The sequence below is a fragment of the Marmota marmota genome, unplaced genomic scaffold (genome assembly GCF_001458135.2).
Source record: "Marmota marmota marmota unplaced genomic scaffold, marMar, whole genome shotgun sequence".
NCBI classification, from domain to species: Eukaryota; Metazoa; Chordata; class Mammalia; order Rodentia; family Sciuridae; genus Marmota; species Marmota marmota.
Window position 1 is genome coordinate 4442019 of NW_026000020.1, and position 18102 is coordinate 4460120.

The 18102-nt window shown below is 44.9% G+C and overlaps 1 protein-coding gene across 1 annotated transcript in view; it reads left to right on the plus strand.

The window, feature by feature from the left end:
• The window catches only part of Aff3 (ALF transcription elongation factor 3), a 474953-nt gene that overhangs the window by 237993 nt on the left and 218858 nt on the right, over positions 1 to 18102 (plus strand). The window lies entirely within an intron of this gene.

Sequence of the window (18102 nt, forward strand, 5' to 3'; positions counted from 1 at the left end):
GGGGGGGGGGGGGAAACGAGAGATTTTTAAAACTGGAACTTTCACGTTAGCTAAAACTGTTAGTAATAGCTTATTTTAAAAAAACCACAACCCCCACCACCCCGAGCCCCCAGTCTGCATTCATGGAAACCAAATCACAGATGAAGATCCTGGTGAGTCTGAGATTGGGCATCAGCCCCAGGGTGCTTGGAAACTGTCGCGGATATAACCAGAGGCAGAGAGGACAAGGGAGCAGGAAACCTCAGCCTCCAGCCATGGAGGTGTCCCTACTGCACAGGAAAACGGTGCTCCGTAGGTTCTCCTCAGACACCAAGAGAAAAACCTTCCGTCTGCAAAACAAGCGCTCCTCGTTCTGACTTTTTAACTTTCTGTTTTCTTGTTTGCACTTTGAAGCCCTCACTACCCGCTCCACACACACACCCCAACCCTGAACTCTGGGGGGCTGGGGAAGGCAAGACATACAAACGGAGCTCTTTTGGAGGTTCGCTAGTCATTGTCCTATGAAAGGAGGAGCCCGCAGAGACAGGAATAAAGACCCCAGAGCAGGTTCCTAACGTGCGGCTGCCTGGGGGGAGGGGGTCATGGTAGCTGGAGTCATCTGGAAAGATTGTCAGCAGCCCCTGGATAGTGAAATGATTAATCACTTCAGCACAAAGGAACACAAAGGGAGATTTGTTAAGAATAAGCAGGGGACAGAGTGTCAGCTCCAGGGGTGACGGGCTCGTCTGATTAATAATGTATTTTTAAAGTGTGTGCCACATCAAAAGCAAAGCCCATGTGACTGGGGGAAAGTGGAATGAAAAGGCAGGGGGGCAAAATATTTGGTGAATTAGAAGAAATGTTTAGGAAGTGAGATCAGCAATAGCTTGGGTTGGAGCACGTTTTCAAGGCGGGCCTCGGCCCCAGCCTACCCCGTCTCCCCAGGGTCTTAGCAGCACTGGGAAAACTCACCATCCCTCAAAAGATGTAGACTGGACCTCTGGTCACTAAAAAATGAAAAAGAGCCCATCAAACCAATATTTGCAATAACTTCCCTTTCTTTGAGGTGCAGGGCTTTGGACTAGAGCAGACTTTGTCAACGAAAGCATACATCACACAGGAAGGCCAACGTGGCTTAATGTCTCAATGGCTCTCTGTGCCTTCACATCCAGGGTCCCCTTCACTCTCCATGGTAACCCTGCATGATGCTCTCTCTGTCTTCCAGGGGTGGGAACGGAGGTGCAGAGAGGCTGAGGCACAGCCTTAAGACCCAGGGCTCACCTCCAGGCTCCCAGGCCCCAGCCCATGTCCTTCAACACCCTGTGGGGCACACTCAGCCCTGTGTCTGCAGGTCCACACCTGCACACTCAACCACCTCAGATAGAAAATGCTCTGGGGAAAAAACAATTCCAGAAGGTTCCAAAAGCAGAACTTGAATTTTCTGTGCCCTGAGCACTTCTCTGGATCTATGTAGATGGAGTCACGAGTGGGCATGTCCTTCTGTGGCCTCCAGTATTTTAGAGGTGTCCAGTCTGTCCCTAGCACTCGGTGTTGGAGCCTTGTTCATCTCGTGTGTCCTTCCTGTATTATGTAGTTACGTCTAGAATTACTGCGTCTGTACTGAACAGTTGCCGTCTTATTTTTTTTTCTTGTCATGATTCTCTAAACAATACAGGATAAGTTATTTACATAGCATGTACCTTGTGTTAGGTATTACACGTAATCCTAGATGATTTAAGCCATTAGGAGGGAGGATGTAGGTTCTTTGCAAACATGATACCCTTCTATAAAAGGCACTTGAGCATCTGTGGATTTGGGAGTCTGCAGGGGGTCCTGAGACTGATCCCCAGTTCATACCGAGGAAGCACAATGTTTTTAAAATCTGGTACTTTCAAAATGTAAGGCTGAGTAAATTCTTCCTGCGGGGATGCAGCAAGACTCTCACTAACCTGGATGGCGTCTTCCACGCAGCCCTAAGGAAAGGAAGGGCTGCACTGTAGCTGCATTTGTTGCTTTGATGGCAAGAAGCTGCAAAATGTTGAGCAGGCATTTAGACCTAGGCTCTCAGTGCATGCCACATGTGACATGCCATCACCCCAGAGCACCTGGTCATGCGTGACCCAGCTACTGAGTAACACATCTTGAAGTGCTGGTTTCTTATTGCCTGCTAAGCTGCTGTCTGTTGAGGTCCAGGGTGGCTGGCACCTCCTGTGGAGACATTCTGGACACGCCCAGCGAGGGCAACCATGTCAGTACTGTCTGTCTCCGAGGAGAGAGGCCGCTAAAGATGGAGACGCCATAGTTCCAGGTAGGGAAGCTCAGGCTCCTGACTGTCTGGGTGGGAGTATTCTCTTGGGTCTCAGCATCAGACTCTTCCACATCAACCACAATTCTGCCGCTGATGGCTGCTTGAGTTTGAACCAATATAGGTTTCAATGAAGTACACATTTTTGCAAGGGGAAAAAAAGGCCATTGTTCTCATTCACGATTTCACATGGCTGAGACATTGACTGCTGGATGAATTTGTGAATACACACATCATCCTGAATCAACATGTCTAGTGAAATGTTTTCATTCAAACAGTGTGGTCCTGGAGGTGAACCACTTTTATAAATCTGCAATTGAAATAAACATTTTATTTTGGAACTAATGACTGGTAGCTGATATCTTTCTTGTTGTTAGACTAATCAATGCTTTTCAAATACATTAAAGATGAGGTTCACTTAAATCTTAATCTATTAAATCCAGTTATAGAATACAACCAGATTGTTCTTATGGCTAGGAAATAATTGTTTTGATAAAGGATTCCTGGCTATAGGAAAGGATTAATGGAGCATTCATAGCAAAGTTTCCTAAAGAATTCAAATATTTGCTTACAGTTTCTTTACACCTTGACATTAATTTGAAAAACAAAAGCTTCGGAAATCACTTTGAAATTAATCAACAATAAAGCATAAAGACAAACCTTCCTTGGGATAAAAAAAAGAAAGTCATCAGGACATTATAAGTCACTCTACAGAAATATAGGGGATTTTTTTTTTATCCCCCAACAATTTACGTGCATGTACTAAGTGCCTGCAAAAGGACTAAATGCAGACGACACCCCCTGGTGGAACATTTGTTTCTAGGTTGTTGGTAGCTTTTTAGCTCTGTAAGTATGGTTAAAGTGCTTGCTTAAATTTCTTTGCCTGCTTAGTTGATCATCAAACTATTTTCACATCAGCTTATGCCTGGAAGTTGCTTTTTTTTAAAGAAACAAATACATAATTATACTAAATATGCTTAATTATGCATCAGATTACTCAGGCAAAGTAAGTTTTATGATATGTGTTCTACTTTCTCACGATTCCTTTTGAGAGTTCTCAAAGGATTACAAATTGTGCAAAACTTTTGATAGCAATATTTTCACATGAAAATAAAACTGGTAGTTGTTGGGGTCGGCTGTCTCACTTCCTGGCAAATGATATAGATCGTCCTGCTTCAACATCCATCCTTTCTACATAAAGATTTATCCAACCAAGGAATGCAACATTACACTCAGGAATCAACTTGGAGTTGAATGGACAATGAATTACAATATGGGAAGTCTTCCAAGAGGCAGGTTCAGAAAAGCCATCAGGAGTGATGGCTCAGGAAGCTGAGGCAGGAGCATTGCAAGTTCAAAGCCAGCCTCAGAAACTTAGCAAGGCCCTAAACAGCTTAGCAGGATCCTGTCTCTGAATAAAAAAAAAAAAAAAATTAAAAAAAAAAGGTTGGAGATATGCCTCAGTGTTTAAGCACCCTTGGGTTCAGTCTCTAGTACCGCCCCCCCCCCAAAAAAAAAGATTCAGAGAGAAACTAGTTGATGTTGCTGTACCATACATGAAGGATCATCTGTCTCTTTTCATAAATTTGTACATATTGTACGTTTCATTGAGGTACAGATTTAATTTCAATTAGAGTGAGATTGTTTACATTTTTGTGGGTGATGTTATAGCACCTAGCTAATATAATAAGTACTTGGATGATTTACTGGAAATCTAACTTCAAAAACTGGGTCATTTAATATTTAAAGGCATCTTATATACTTGTGAATTTTAGATATTATTTGTTACATTGCATTCAGTGCCTTAAGTTATTAGTCTAAAAAAAAGCCAGTAATTTCTTGGGTCCAGAAATTTTACGTACAGAAAATTTGTGTCTTTATAGGAACTCAAGGACATCTAAAATTACAAACTTTGTGCACTTTTACTTTTGAGTGTATTAAGTCGTGGCGGACGTATTAGTCATCTATAATGGTGCCTGTGATTACTCGACCATGAAGAACTGGGCATACACACTCAGCATGGTAAACAGCAAGTTCCCAACTGATTTTCTTCTCTGATCATCACAGCAGTTAATATGTGCTTGACCCAGGCTCCTTGTGTAACTCAAAGGAAGTGAAGGATTTCATAAAACTTGGTAAAGTGCTATTTAAAACAGTTACAATTAACCTCAGAGCTAAAAAAATAAAAATAAAAAATAAAAAAAAATATAAAAAACCAACGAAGCTCTGATCCCACTCATATAACTGGAAAAAGTCAGAGAAACAGAATGTTAACTACTCTTTTGAAACCCCAAAAAAGAACTAAATTTGCAGGGCAAACAGCTGACCTAAAACACAGAGAGTCCCCTCCAGGAAGGAGGCTGGCCCTGGGCATTGCTTATGTGGGATCGTTCCCAAGGTCATAAAGCCAATTAGAAGATTCAGCTGGAAACATTTAGCAAATTGCTAAAGGTCAGATGTGGATCACAAACCCAGGAAGGGTAGTTTTCTCTAGCGGGTTGTGCCCCCACCAGGCACCCACGGGGAACACCTGGGAGAATCCTGAGAGCCTGCCCTATGGCCTCATTCGGGGGAGGGGAAGGCAGCCTCTGTGAGCCTGCATCCCAACCCTTCTCCTCTCTCCCTTGGGTCAGAGCCTTCATCTACAGAGACACAGAACTACAGCCTGAGGGTACGGAGGACCCCACACCCCAAAACTCAACTCTAACTCATCTCTCCTGTCCTTCCTAAGCACAAAGCAAGGTGGACACCCACTGTACTTCGGGAGGGGAATAGGAGAAAACTAACCCTGCCCTGGGGGAAGAGGCTGGCGTGTGTGCCAATGCTGTCGTATCTGGAGGAAAGGCAGGGACGCTGGTGAACAGCCCATCAAGACCACGTTCACAGTGCCTGTCAAGGGTGGAGGGGTCATCAGACATCAGACACCAGCTTCCCTCCCCAGCTCTCCAACCACCACACTAAGGAGCCCTGAGTCCTAGTAACATGGGGTACAACCGGGAGAGCCATGCAGAGGAAGGTCCCCAAGCCAAGGGCAAGACTCAACAGCCACACAGAGAGCAGACTTCACACCCTGCCCAGCAAACCATCCTCCACCCCAAAGGTCCAGCTGGACAAAGGTGTTCTTATGGCCAAGCATGTATTTTTTTTCCTCAGAATATATATGTGCTTTTTTCTCAGAATCTACTGTTGTAGACAACATATTTGGCTTTCAACAAAAAAACAAAATATGTGACAACCAAAAAAGCAAGAAGCAGCAGTCTGAAGGGGCAAAGCCATCATCAAGGTCAGCATTACATAGGACGCAGGGAAGGGGCTGGGGCTGGGGCTGAGTGGTAGCGCACGTGCCTGGTGTGTGTAAGGAACTGGGTTCGATTCTCAGCACCGCATGTAAATAAATAAAATATAGGTCCGTCAACAACTAAATAAATATTTTTTTAAAAAATTATGAGAATTTAAATGGCTACTTCTAATATGATAATGGCCCTTAAAGAAAATGGAGACAGTGGGCTGGGGATGTGGCTCAAGTGGTAGAGCGCTCACCTAGCATGTGTGAGGCACTGGGTTCGATTCTCAGCACCACATAAAAATGAAATAAAGATATTGTGTCCACCTAAAACAAAAAAAATAAATATTAAAAAAAGAAAATGGACACAGCATGCAAAATAATATATTAGTAATTTTGCCAGAGAGATGGAAACTACTAGGAGGGAGCCCAATGAAACAATTAGAAATGGAAAACACAGAAAGATGAAAAATGAATTTATCAATAGACAAATAGAATCATTGAACACGAAGATAAGTGAGTAGAAGTCACGCACACTGAAATGCAAAGAGATTGAAAGAAAACAAATAGAAACGAGCATTGAAGACCTGAAGTGTTTAAATGATTTAATACTCATGTGATTAGAATCCCAGAAGGAGGAAAAAAGAGAACAAGGCAGAAGAAATCATGGGGAAAATGTCCAAAATTAATGGCAGACACCAAAGCATATATCCCAGAAACTCAAGCTTCAAGAGTACCTGGCAAGATAAATACCAGCACACACACACACACACACACACACACACACACACACACACACACACACTAAGGGGTATCTAGCCCCTGAAAACCAAAGAGAGAAAAATCTTGAGGTTAGTGGGAGGTAAAGCTGTGTTGCCTAGAGAGGACCCAGTGTAGGAAGTACATCAGACCACTCTCCAAAACCAGGCAAGCAAGAAGACGGTGGAACAGCATCCTCTCCTTAACAAAAACATTCTTCAAAAGGGAAGGACAAATAGCCAGGGGCAATGGCGCACTCCAGGGACTGAGGCAGGAGGATGGTGAGTTCAAAGCCAGCCTCAGCAAAAACGAGGCGCTAAGCAACTCAGAGAGATCCTGTCTCTAAATAAAATACAAAATAGGACTGGGGACATGGCTCAGTGGTCGAGTGTCCCTGAGTTCAGTCCCCAGGACCCTACCTAACCCCACCCCAAAAAAATGTTAAGGAGAAGTAAAGGTGTTCTCAGATGGACAGAAACAGAAGGAGTTAACTGCCAATAGGCCTACTCTGCAAGAAATGCTGCATGTGGTTCTTGAAGGCAGAAGGAATATGATATAAACAGAAACCCAGATCGTCACAAAGCAAGGAAGAGCCTCAGACGTGGGACACAGGTGTGAGGGGCAAAGGCAGAGCCAGGCCTTTGGCTGAGTTCTCTAACACATCACCATTGTGGATTGTTCAATGTGTGGCGTTTCAGTTTGGGAAGATGAAAAAAGTTCAGTGGATGGATGGTGGTAATGGTGGCACCACAGTGTGTATGTGCTTAATGTCACCATGGTTGAAAGGGTCAAGTTGATGTTATATATTTAGCACAAGGTTGGGTTTCAGAAAGATTTTCACCCACTGTGAACATCTCATGTTAGCTCCTTGGAAGAGGGTAACTCACTCCTTCCTTCCTTCCTTCCTTCCTTCCTTCCTTCCTTCCTCCCTCCCTCCCTCCCTCTTTCCCTCCCTCCCTCTTTCCCTCCCTCTGTCCCTCCCTCCCTGTCTCTGCCCACCCCATCTTCTGTACCTGGTGGTGTACTCTCTGCAGCTACGAGTGCAGGTCACACAGAGCAGCCTGTATGCTGCTGTCTCAGGACAGTCAGTGGCCTCTCCTCTGCAGACACTTTCAGGCTAAAGTCCCATTTCAGAGAAAATATAAAATCTTCTGAGGGTAGTATCAGCTCCAGGGGACAAAGAAATATGTCCCTTCTCTCTCCCACTTCAGATGGGGGAGAAAAAAATGTCACAGTACTAGAGCAACTTTCTCCAAAGAAATCCTCTCTCTCTCTCTCTGGGCCTCCACCTGCTACCCTTGTAGACCTCCAGGTGGGCATTGGGAGGAAGGTCCTGACACTGTTTGGGGACCCCTTATTGCCAGCTTTGCCAGGCCTGGCACACAGCTCCCCCTCCCCTGCCCAGTTATTAGATATCTGTTATGTTGTTCATGATCAAAAGCCCAAGTGTTCCGTTATAACATCCTGCTGTGGTCACTAGAGTCATGTTCAGCTAGAAGGTATCCTTCATGAAAAGTTCACTAGTTTTGCCACACATCACTGTCATCTGACAGTGTCACTTCTATCGTTTAGATTACAAATAAAAGAGAGAGACTGAGGTAAGATGTCTTCCCCAGATGTCTTCTATTTGAAACTGGCGTCTTGGATTGAGGCCAGGCTCCAGGACTGGGTGTTCTTCCCTCCTTGAGTTCCTCATTTTCTCAGCCTCCTCCATCTTTTCATTATTTCCCTTTGCCTTTTTTAATTTTTGCCGTGAATTTGGTCTCAGACAAGCTACACAGACCTCGCAGAGATAATGAACCCACATCTGCATGAGCATCTCAGTACCAGGCCTTATTAGATAGTCCAGGTCAGAATCTGGTTTTATAACATCAATGGGATCAGCCTGCGGACACAATGAAACCTCATTAAGAGCGAGTTCTCTTTTAATTTAGCAAATGTTTCTTCTCCTGGGCTTCCCAGTACTACCTAGCTTTTTTTTTTTTTCCTTGAAACATCTTGTTAGCTTTTGAATAAAACTGGAAGGGCAATCTACTACGCACATGGTATTTTTCTTTAAGGTGAGAACATGGAAGTGTCAGGAGCTGAGGTTGCAGCCTAGGTTTTCGAGACGTCTCATGGACGCACCCCCATAGCTGCTCCTTCTTGACACCCTGCCAGCCTCTTCCTACCCCACTGTCATTGGTACCTGATGGTGTCCTTGAAAAACTTGCTGTTTAGAATGTGTTTTGCATAGCATGGAAATGATCAAGAAAGGAAGCGCAGACTTTTTAAAAAAATATGTCACCCGTCCTTTATTATCTTTTTTTTTTCCCCTGGAGGTCAAGCTCTTCATTTTGATCCTTAATGAATAAAATGCCTGTGTTGCAAGAAATGGGATAATGAATTGTAAAAAGACATAATCAGCAATGACTAAATAATTAAGGGAATTGAAATGCAGAGTCATCTGGGAATGCATTCATAATAACACAATTTGTTCCATATGCTAAAAAATTCTGTTTTTAGAAAAATCGGTCATCACACATGCCCCGTGACAAAAAAGGGAAAAAAAAATTAATGTTGACTAATAGGAACTGTAATTAGATGTTCTGCTTTTAAACAGCTGAATAAAAGATGAAATCTTATAGAAAGTATATTTAGATCCAAGTCAAAAAGTAAACTGATTATTATTCATAGGGCTGTTAATAGGAACCGCAATTTATGCACCTCGTGGGAACTGGTTTTGGCAATTAAGGAAAGGAGTCACGCTCAGCTTCCCATTATCATTTACTTCTGCGTGTTTTCCTCTGTGGTATCAGGGACTGGCGTTTTCCTTACGTTTCACCAACTTAGCCATCACATGCGCGTGCAGCAAGCATCTGGGGACTCTGGGGCTGGGATGTTCTTACCTTGACAGGATGCCACCATGGGCTGCTCAGCACCTGGGTCCCGCATGCCTCTGTGGAGTGTGGCCAGCAGGTGCTCCTGACCTCGGCCTCTGTGAGTTTCTGCCTTCACAGGTGGTTGGAAGGAAAACAGCAATGTCTCACTTCAAAAGGAAGGACTTCCCTGTTGAGGTCACCACCAGCAGCTTCTCAGGTGCCTGTTTTTAGGACGGAAAGGAAAACATGGAGGGAAGAGAAGGGGAGATTGACGGCCCCCAACTAAAGTGCTGACCACTCCGATGTCCAACCCTCATCAGGATTGGCCACAGCCAGTTCGTAGTCATCACGTATCTCTTTGGGTTGGGGATAAGAATCCTCCTTCCTTCCCTCCGTCCTCCCTTCCTCTCTTCTCTCTCTCTCTCTCTCTCCCTCCCTCCCCCCTCCCCCCCTCCCTCTCCCACACACACACACATACCCCCAGCAAATCTGTGAGATTGTGGATAGAATGACCGAATTTCTTATCTTGGTTTTTCCACTTAAATAATGCAGCTTTTTGGAAAATAAAATAACCCTCTATTGCAAACACAAGTGAAATATTTCAACAAAACTCAGCTTTTCTGGTTGTCTGTGTTTGCACAGAGTTACTGACATGCACGCCAGGCCACAGCCGCCCCACAACTCCGTGCTCTCATGAATGCAAAGGCACTGGAAATGCAGTGCGAGTCCTTTGGACCTGGTGTGTGCCGTTCTTGATCCTCAGACATACGATGAATGGCTCTGCCTGGAGACGCCATCCTTCCTGCCCTGTCCGTGTTGTCTCTGTCCATACATGGATCAGGGACAAGCCCTGAATTAATAGAGAGTCGGATGCCTCTCCTGAGCTCTGGGAGAATGCATTGTGTGTGTGTGTGTGGGGGGGGGGTGTTTTGGTTTTTTGTACTAGGGATTGAACCAGGGGCGCTTAACTACCAAGCCATATCCCCAGCCCCTTTTTATATTTAGAGACAGGCTCTTGAAGAGTTGCTTAGGGCCTCACTGTTGAGGCTGACTTTGAACTTGCCATCCTCCTGCCTCAGCCTCCCAAGCTGCTAGGATTATAGTCATGCATCACGGCGCCCTGCTGCATTGCATACCTTTAAGTTTCTGAGTAACCTCACATCTGTTTTTTTCTTTCATCAAATAGAAGCAAGATCTCTCGCCTTTTCTTTTGGCAGTACTCATTGAGATGATGCCTAGTGTCGATTTTTTTTTTCCAATGTGGGGACTCAAGAGAGCAGTGGATCAAAAGTCTACACACCTGGGTTGGAATCTGCCATTTTTGTGGCCTCAAGGAAAAAAAAAATCTCTGCATTTCAGGATCCTTCTCTGTAAATCAGAGCTGATACTACCTTCCTGGCCTGTCTTGCAAAGTACAGCTGAGGTTTCAGCAAGGAAGGTGGATGTAAATCACTTTATAGATGTCAAGGTTGGTTTTGGTGGCAGACAATACATTACACATTTATCACCTTCCTTAGGATAGAAAGTTCTCAGGGTAATCGTCTGGCCTGGGTCCCTGGGTTGTACCCGCAGAATGCATGACCCATCGTTCCTCTCATCGGATAAAGTTATAGACAGACACAGGCTATTGTAGAAGGAATGACGTCCTCCCACGTCCTAAGCTCCAGACCCCGTGAACATGTTAGGCTGCATGGAAAGGGCGCATCAGGGTTGCTGATGGGATTACAGTTGCTGATCAGTTCACCTGGAGACGGGGAGATTTTCTGTATTATCTGGGTGGGGCAATGTCCTTGCAAAGATCCTTACAGGTGCAAGGGGGAGGCAGAAAAGAGGAGAGCCGAGAGGTGGGAGTGTGAGGAAGACTTGCTGGCTTTGCAGATGGAGAAGGGGCCACGAGCCTAAGGATGCAGGGTCCTCTGAAATCTGAAAGGGACCAGGCATGGATTCTCTCTAGAGCTTCCAGAACAGGCTGTGGCCCTGTGCATACCTCGCTGTTCATCCATGTTCAAGTTCTAAGCTACGGAACTGGCAGTCATTTGTGCGGCTTTAAGCCACCACGTCGGAGGTGGTTTATCACAGCAGAGACACAAAACCAACATACACACAGTATGAAAGAGGGTAGATAAGACTTTTCAGGACTGCTTTGAAAATCCCCCAAAGCGGTGACTGGCTGACCACAATCACCCCGAGGATTTAGAACCTAATGCTTCTCCTTGAGCCTGGTTTGCCCAGGTATTCCGACTAATCCTCTGCTTCACTGTCGCCTTTATTCTTGGCTTGAGTAAGCAGTAAGTTTATTGCCGTACGCCCCGTGGGTAGTCCATAAATACTTGTTGACTGCCTGGCAATAGAAGTGTTGAAATTATTTCCTGAATGAGGGAACAGGTGTGGCGAGGTTAGAGAAGCTAGGTAAGACCCAAGACTGTCCCGCAGTTGCCTAGCAACCAGGAGGGTGCTCAGCTGCCGTACAGTTGCCTCTGCCTCGAATAACTCACCCTTTCCCATGAACTAGAACATTCCACCTCAGATGAGCATCCAGTGATGATGCTCATCTCAGTTAGGCTGCTTCACAGGTCCCAGTATTGATTCAAACTCTTTTACAATCCTAAGTAAAACAGTCGCGAGTCAGTCAGGGTCATAGGAAGACCTTGAAATTCCTGAGGGCACTAAGCTGATCTTATAGCTATTTATTGAACACTTACTATATTCCCACACAGGGATTGAAGATAGTGCTAGGGATAAGACAGATCCATTCCCCCCCCACCCCAAATTTTATAAAACAGTGTGTCTATCAGATCTCACTGGAGGTCTCCTGAATAAAAGGCTCAATTCAGCAGAAAATAATTTTTAAAAAAATGTCATACATGGTCCTATATTCAAAGAGCTCATGATCCCACACAACAGTGAATAAGCAGCTTACCAAAAAAGCCACAGAATCCTGCACGTCGACAGACGTGCTCGTGTACGTAACGCGGTGTTCTGTTGATGGTTATCAGTTTGCTTGCTTCTTTTGAGGAACAGGCCTCCTCCTTCCTTGTGCTTCGTGGACATTCAATGACAGCCATCCCAGACACCCCGACAGCTGGGAATCAGTAACTGCCAGCCAAGGCAAAGGGGTGTGGTAGCTTGAAGATGGACAGATCCTGAATGATGGCATTACAACCCGAGAGCTCAGTGATTACTGGGAAAATCCCTTATCTCCTGGGGCCTGCTTTCGGGTTCCACTAAATGGGCTTAAAGTCTTGGAAATAACATAGGAAGAGCCCCCAGCGTGGCCCTGGCCTGCGCCCTTCCCACCTGCTCAAGGTGAGCTACTCCAGGAGCAAGGGCGCCCCCTGGATTGAGGGCCTGCACCTGCAGCCACCCAGGGCAGGACACCCCCTTAGCCACCTCCCTTCATCTCAGCCAAAGTCTCTGCTGTTTCTTTATCTTTCTGTTGAACCTTTACTTCCACAGCCAAGGACATGCTTTGGAACCTCAAAGGCTTTCTGTCTTCCAGAGACCTCTTTTCTACTCCAGAGGGGAAAAAAATTTTAGAAATTATCCAGAAACACTCATATTTAACTTCAGTGTCTCTGCTTTCCCTTAAACACACACACACACACACACACACACACACACAGACACACACACACACACACACACCCCGGCAGGTCCTCCTCGGGCCTCTCACCTCCCATGTGTGCATCCCAGTGGCTGCATTCCCATCCCTTCCGGTCCATCCATTGGATTCTCCTGCCCAGAGAGTGAACCTGGGAGCTTCCACAGCCAAGCCGAGAGCTCGTGCCTCCGCCTCACTGGGTAGTCATTAAGTAAATTCAGTGTTTTAATGCACTAACAAAAACACATGATTGTTTAACAGAGTGTATTATGGAAAATGGTGGCGTTAATAGTCTCCGCGGAGTTCCAGTTGGGGGAAGAGTGCATTATGGCATCGAGGAGGCAGGGGGCTGGCTTTCTGGATGTGAAACTAAGTTCCTGACATTATATATCATTTTTATATCCGGTTGCTAAGCAACATATAAGAATGGAGTTCTTGCAATTGTATCTACTTTCTTGCTTCTTTTTTTTTTAAAAGCCACTTCTTAATTCTGTTAAATTAGCCTCCTTATTGATTCTGCAGTCTCAGCTGAGTGTATTGATTGAGGTTCATCCATTAGCTTGGGGGGGGAGGGGGAGGGGCGGGTTGCGTGTGTAACTAGAACACAAGCATTAGTGCTAATCATTATTTTTCTTGTTCATCACTCTTTGTTTTCATACAGAGACAGGTAGAGTTCTTGTGCCCTGGGATGCAATACCCAAGGAACTAGAGTGAGATGTGTATAGAGCCTGCTGGTGCATGGAGGATTTCACCCGTTTTCTAGAATGAACCTCCTATCTCTGGTGATTCTGACACCCCAGAATATTTCTTTGTCTTTCCTGAAGTGTGTCTCTCGTTTCCTCCTCTGTTTGCTTATCCTGTTCCCCACCATTACACCCCGTATGCTCAAGAGTGAATTAGCACCCTCATATCAGAGAGAACATTCAACCTTTGGTTTTTTTGGGATTGGCTTATTTCACTTAGCATGATAGTCTCCAACTTTGTCCATTTACCAGCAAAAACCATAATTTTATTCTTCTTTATGGCTGAGTAATATTCCATTGTATATATATATATACCACAGTTTCTTTATCCATTCATCTGTTGAAGGACACCTGGGTTGGTTCCATAATTTAGCTATTGGGAGTCAAGCTGATGTAAACATTGATGTGGCTGTATCCCAATAGTATGCTGATTTTAAGTCCTTTGGATATAAACCAAAGAGTGGGATAACTGGGTCAAATGGTGGTTCCATCTCGAGTCTTTTGAGGAATCTCCACACTGCATTCCATAGTGGTTGCACCAATTTGCAGCCCACCAGCAATATATGAGTGTGCCTTTTCCCCACATCCTTGCCAACACTTATTGTTGCTTGCATTCTTGATAATTGCCATTCTGACTCAAGTGAAGAGTGGTGTGGAGAGGAGGTGGCCAGAGTGGGAACGTGACTTTTCAGTTTCCCTGTAGTCAGGTTCTTCTGGCACCTCGAGTCGGTTCCAGAGCCCCCTCCTCTGAGGCCCTCAGGAGTGGTGATGCAGCACAGCCAACACCGGCCCTGGACAGGAGAGGCTGGACAGGAGAGTCACGTGGCCCCACCACCTGAGGACTCAGGGCCAAGGGGTGGCAGCTTTCAGGAACAGATGAAGCAGGGCCGAGGCAGGCGGGCTCTGCAGTAACACGAGGCTGGGGGACCTCTGGCTCCAGGAGGATGTGACTGGCTTGTCTGAATAATTCCACAGGCTGACGGGAATCAAAACTGCAACTCAGTCAAAAGCAGGACCTGCGCCTGATCCCTTGATCAGGAGGGTGTTTGCAGGACATTCCCCATGGGATGAGAACTTGTACTTGGGCCACGAGATGTCAAGGTAGCACATAGCACATAGGCCTGCACTACAGCAGGAGAGGGTGAGGTTGGTTCTTTTGATCTCAGAGCAAAAAACCAGGACCAAGGAGTAGAACTATAGTTTGGGTCTCCACAGCCTGAGGGAAGACCTTTCCCCAACTGAGACATCAGAAGAGTGAATGATGTACCTAGGGACACACAAGTTCTCCATCCCAGGAATAGCGGAAACTGGGCGCCCCTGTAAGAATTCATGCATTAGGCTCGTGGGTCCTTTCCAAAGGTGAGCTTCTGTGATCTTACCAGACTTCAAGAACCACACCATTTTCTCTCTCCTGTCCTAGGCTTTACTCCCTCCCTGAGCCAGGGTCTTGTGTCTTCATTTCTATGCAGACAGCCTGTGATGTGATGAGCCAGATCTGCATTCAGCCAGGACAGCCATAGTCCATGCACCAGTTCACAGTGACCTTCTATCAGCATTTGTTGGTGGATGTATGGAATATTGCTGATGGTGTCAGGAGGACTCCACAAATAAAGGAGAGATTGTTTGTGAGTTAGGCTGAAATTTGTGCCACATGGCAGTCTTCCAGAAGCCTCAGCTGAGCTTTGCACCCTTAAAAAAAAAAGAAAAACTAAAACCTTTTTTGTACTGGAAGTTGAACCAGGGGCACTTTACCACTGAGCTACACCCCCAGTCCTTTTTATGTTTTATTTTGAGACAGGGTCTTGCTAAATTGCCAAGGCTGGCCTCCAACTTGAGATCCTCCTGCCGCAGCCTCCCAAGTTCCTGGGATCATAGGCATATGCTACTGTACCTGGCTTAAATATGTTTGATAAATTCCTGAGGTCTTGATAAACTCCATAATAAACAAGGAATTTCTTTGTACTGCCACATTCCATTAGTATGTCCCTGTATTGTGAAAATGTATTAAAGAAAAAGCCCCAAACACTGATTTTGATTTATGATTACAAGTGGCATTTGCTCAAGGATTCCACATTTGACGTGGAGTGCTCACCCTCTGCCAGACAGTGTACTGGGCTCCAGCCTACCAACCTACTCAGCAAAAACACATTAAAAATAACTGGCGATAGAATGACTGTTATCAAAAAGGCAAAAAAATAAATGTTGATAGGGATGGAGAAAAAAGGGAACTCTCATGTACTGTCGATGGAATTACATTAGAACAGCCATCAGGAACGCAGTATGGAGATTCCTTAAAAACCTAAAAATAGAACTTCCATATGATCCAGAAGCCCCATTACTGGGTCTCTGTCCAGAAGAAATGAAATCAGCCTGTTGAAGAAAGCTGTGTGCCTCTGTGGTGTCAGGCAGCCCTGCTCACAGCGGCCCAGGCGGGGAATCAACCTAGGTTTCCATCATGGATGGACGGATGAAGAAACTGGTACATATGCACAGGGCAGCATCATTCAGCCGCAAAAAAGAAGGAAATCCTGGCATTTGTGGCAATGTGGGTGAACCTGGAAGACAGGATATTAAGTGAAATAAGCCAAGAACAGAAAAACAGACCTAACATGATCTCACTTATAGGTGACATCTAAAAACGTTACCTCTGTAGAAGTCAAGAGTAGAGCAAAGGTCACCAGAGGTCAGGAAGGAAGGTGGAATGCAGAAAGGGTGGATGACAGGTACCGAGGTACAGTTGGAAGAACAACTTTGAGTATTATAGAGCACGGTATGGCACCTACAATTGACAACCATTTACTCTATGTTTCAAAATAGCCAGAAGAGAGGACTTTGAATGTTCCCAACGAAGAGAAATTGATAGCTGTTTGAATGATGGAAATGCTAAGTATCCTGACTTAATCTTTGTCCATTGTATACATGCATTGAAATCACGCTGCCAATTTAGAAAAAAAATGCTAAAAGTAAAAATGAACAAAATAAATTTAAGAATAATCTCTCTCTCAGATGAGGAAGGGGCAGGTGGTGTATGGAGAGGGTGGGCTTCCCGAGTCCAGCAGCTCTGCTGCTGCTGCAGGTTCTGGAACATGCGAGTTCTTCTAAGTTCACCTGGGATTTTCCCCATCGAGTCTGCGGTGAACACCCAGGGAGCCCGATCCCTGGTGCAGCACCTTAAACTTGTCACATGGTGGCCGCCTTTCTCCACACTCCTAAAGGAGTCGAGCCACTCAGCCCCTTCTCGAGCTGAGCATGTGCACTATCAGACTTGTGTAGCGCCTGCCCTTTTCTAGAACATGAGCTCCACACCAGAGGCTCTTTCCTGTTCTTGTATCTCCCACGCCCAGCCCCCTGCTTCAGTAGCCAGAGCTCAATCTATATTGATGGGAGTGATTCATTAATCAATCAAACACGAACCTCCTGAGGAGACTCACAAGATGATTAGTGCCAGAGCTGTCTGCTGAAGCTGCTCTACCCTTGAAACCAAGCCGGTGGGTTCTGACCGAAGTGGACCCTGTCTAGAGTGGCCAATGCAATTCATAGCACAAAGCTCTGGTCTGTGGTTGATTGCAATTCTTTGGCTTTTTTTTTTTTCTGCCTCCACTATGATGCATATATTTTTTGTTTTGTATTTGTTAATTTGCCAAAGAATAAGTTATCATTTGAGAGTGACCTTTGTGAATATTTGCAATGGTGAGTTTTGAAAGATGTGTGGGTAGGTGTGTTTTCCAGAAATATAAACCCCGTTCCATGAAAGGAACCCCATCTTCTGTGTGTGTGTGTGTGTGTGTTTATGTGTGTGTTTGTGTGTTTATGTGTGTGTAAACTTCTGCAGTCATTCATTGCAGCTGAGAAAGTGTTACCTGTACTAGCAATTGCTCTCCTGGCGCTCACTTCTAAAGAAGCAGATGCATATGTAATTATGACATAATGGGATCAGCACTTTACTATGGAGTATGTAGAAAGTGTTACAGGCGGGCCCCAAGGAGACAGGGATTTTTCCTGTACAGAGTCATCAATTGTTTTGTTGATTGTGGTCAGGAAAATCAATAATTGATTGCTGGTTTAGATGATGAGGATTATTTCCTCGGGCACCAAATGATAATGACTGGTTTGAATTTTTAAAAGAAATTTCAAAGCCATTACTGCCCACATTCTCTTTGTTTCTCATTTAGTGCTCAAGTGTCTCTCTGAACAACGTGTCTTGATTCCTTTTTTCATCTCCAGTGTTAAGCATCATTGAATTATTATCCAAATGGCACCAGTGTAATATACTTCTAACTTTAATGTAATATACTCCTAACTGTAAATTTTTTTCTTTAAATTGAAAGTAAATAAACAAAGGCAGATTTCTCTTATGAAGTAGATATGTAGTCAACATTTATTTTTTAAAGTGACGTGATACCTTCGAGACCAAGACCATCAACTGTTGGGGAGCGGAATGCACTGTTTCCTAGGCTTTCCAGAACACCAGATGGGAATGACTTACATACTAGTCACCACTACTCATCATTTGCAGTCAGTTATATTAAGGAAACTTTTAATATCTATGGGAATAGTTTACTGAGCAGCCA